The following is a 3,396-nucleotide window of genomic DNA, read 5'->3' on the forward strand; positions in this document are numbered from 1 at the left end:
TCTGTTTTCTGTGTGTGATCATTGCAGGGAGGGAGGGAAGTCAAAGTGATTCAGTGCTTGGAGCCTCATCCAAGACTCTGCACTGCTTGGATCACCATTTCTTGTTGGGAGGCAGAAGGATGACAGGAGAATCTGCTAGCAGGATGCCTCAGATTGTTTGTCCTTGCACTTAATCCACTTTATACTTCCTCTCATGCCAACACTAGCAACAACCAGCAGCTTTGAGACACTGGAGGTTTTGTGCAGCTCTTGAACATTGTTTTGCTTCAATTTTTTCCTCTCAGTGTTGGACTTCTTTTTTCTCTTTTGTGATATATGTGGTGGTTATGAAAGGTGTGCCTGTGAAAATAATACTGACAAAGGGTTCTATTCAGTTCACCCAGGAATACAACAGGAATTATACTAAAGGTATCCAGCTATTGTAAAGTAATGGAATAAATGAGGTTGAAAGAGACCTCTGAAGTCATCTGGTCAAAACTTGTACTCAAAACTTCAAAATTAGATCAGATTGCTCTGGGCTTTGTTCAGTCATGTTTTGAAAATCTTTAGGGGTGGAGGTTGCACAGCCTCTCTGGGCAATCATACCAGTGGTTAACCACTGATTGTGAATGTTTTTTCCTTACATTCAGTCAGGATTTCCCTTGCTGCATATTGTGACTATTACCCTGTGTTCTTTTGCTATGAACATCTGAGAAAGTTCAGTTCTGTCTTCTCTGCAACCCTCCTTTAGGCAGCTGGACACAACAGTGAGTAGATGCTCCTCATGCCAAGAGAGCCCAGATCTCTCAGTGTCTCCTCCTATTTCATTATGTGCTGCAGCCCCCAGCCAGCTCTGTGGCCTTGGCTGAGCTCATTTGAGGATGTCCATGTCATGTTTGTACCAAACTGAGCCCAGTAGGCCAGCGCACAACAGTCAGGATGGAATCGCCATTTCCCTCAGCCTCTGGCTGTGCTTTGGCTGATACAGCCAGGGGACAGTGACCTTGCCGGCACAGGGGCCCGCTGGGGACTCCTGTCCCATTTGGAGTCTACCAGGACCCCTACCTATGTCCTTTTTTGCAAGGCTCCTTCCCAGCACTCAATCACTCCCCAGCCAGCAGTGGTTCATGGGTTTGCTCCATCCCAGGTTCAGGACCTCACATTCCTGTTTGTTGAGCTCTCTGAGGTTCCTGTAGGCTGGTTTCCCCCAGCTTGTCAAGTCTCTCTGGATGGCAGTCAAACCTCCAGCACACTCAGAGCTCCCCCCAGCTGGCCTTATCCACAGAGGTGCCTGCCAGGCCATCACCCAGGGCAGTGGTGACGGTGTGTGACCCCATCCAGGCCAGCAACACAGCTGAGAGCTGCCACTCAGCACTGACCACCAGCCAGACTCCAGCTCATTAACCACTCACCTCCAAGCCCAGACAGATTTTCAGCCACCTTGAATTCCACATCTCCCAGGTTTGGCTACAGCACCTCTCTTGCCTGTGGACATTAGTGCTGTTCTGTGGTTGAGGAAGCATTGCAAGCATTCGAGTGCAGAGATCAGAGGCAGGAGAGCTGGGCTGTTTCCCAGTCTCTGCTGTGTGACCTTCAGTAAGTGGCCCAAGCCACAGAGACCAGATGCTACATGTTGTTTAAATAAGTCAGCCTATGCCACAGATTGTAGCTGCAGCTGCATCTGGGGCAAAACTCTGTTTGTGAGACAGCTGAACTAACATCACTGCCAACAACAGGAGCTCATGCCCAGAATTAATAAATAAATTAAAACAAAAATAAAATTTTTAAACATACTTCTGTAAAGACATTCCGCTCTGGCATTTAAATCTTAGCATAATGTTTTGGGCTCAAGCTTAAGTCCTCCTCTCCAGAAAATAGTGACAAGATGACCTAAACTCATATGCTGCAGGAGTGCCACTGATGGCACTTCAATGCATGTGAATAAAGAATAAAATATGCAATCAGCTATAAAACTTTTAGTGCCACAAAAATCCCCTTGCAAGGTGATTTCAGATGAGGAGAAACTGTCGCAGTGACTGGATGACCGCTGTGAAGGCTGCAACATGCAAAGTGCTGTATTGCGATTGCTTTCACAACCTGCTATATTTTGAGTACCAAATAATATTGAGTCAGCAGAAATTCATGTCCAGTGTCAAGATGCACAAAACTTGATTAATTTTAGACAGCTCCATGGGATATCACAAGGACTACACAGGAGCCTAACTAATTAGAGCAGAGGTAGGATCAGAAATCACTGCAGAAAGAGAGGCAAAAGCCTCCCAGCTACCCCATTGCCAAAAAAGGGCCTTTTTCTCACCACAGAAAGTCTCCAGAACATCATTGTCATGATTTCATATTGCCCCATGATTCTGCTCTTATCAGAGCTCACCTGCAGTGCTGCATCCAGCTCTGGGATCCCCAGCACAAGAAGGATATGGATGTATTAGAGAGGGGCTAGAGGGAGCCACATAGGTGATGAGAGAGCTAGAGCACCTCTCCTGTGGAGACAGGCTGAGACACCTGGAGCAGAGAAGGCTCAGGTGAAATCTCTGAGCAGGAAGGTCTCCAAACAGAGATGTCCTAGCAGCCTTCCAGTACTTAAAGGAGAAACTTAACTACTTAAACTACTTATAAAATAGAGGGAAAGCAAAGTTTACACTGGCAGATAGTGATAGGGTAAGGGAGAATGGTTTTAAACTAAAAGAGGGGGACTCAGATTAGATACTAGGAAGAAATTATTTTCTTTGAGGGTGGTGAGGCACTGCAACAGATTGCCCAGAGAAGCTGTGGATGCCCTATCCCTGGGGATGTTTAAGGTTTTACCCTGGTCTAGTGGAACGTGTCCCACCCCATGGCAGGGATGGAACAAGATGATCTTTAAGGTCCCTTCTAACCCAAACCATTCTGTTATTCTGTGATGATCAGCACTGTTTGTCCCTGCCTGCCGGGACACCCGTCCGGAGCAGGGATGCTGTCTGCCCCGAACAGACAGGGACCAACACCCCAAGGAGCCCCAAGGAGATCACTGTGCGGCCCTGAGAGGCTGGAACAAGGTGCACACTGCCCTGACAGCGGTGCCGGCAGCAGGATGCAGCTCCCTTCCCGTCCCAAGGAAATTTCCTGAGCAAAACTCCCGGCACAGCATCCATCGAGGCGCCCTGAGGCAGAGCCTGCCGGCGGCTGCGGTGCCGGGGCCGGATCGACTCCCGGAGCGGCGCTGGGAACCCTCCATCCATCCCTGCGGCACGGACCGAGCCCGCCTTGCGGAGGGGAAGGGAGACACCTAATGGGAACCAGCGGGGACAGCGGGGTCCAGGGGCTCCGGAATGGCTGGGCAACTACCGCGCTGAGCGCTGCTTTTGGAAAGATATCCACCTGGCTAGGCTGTTGTTCACACCCCCACACCATTAAAATATC

Source organism: Zonotrichia leucophrys, chromosome 3 (genome assembly GCF_028769735.1).
Source record: "Zonotrichia leucophrys gambelii isolate GWCS_2022_RI chromosome 3, RI_Zleu_2.0, whole genome shotgun sequence".
Classification (NCBI taxonomy): Eukaryota; Metazoa; Chordata; class Aves; order Passeriformes; family Passerellidae; genus Zonotrichia; species Zonotrichia leucophrys.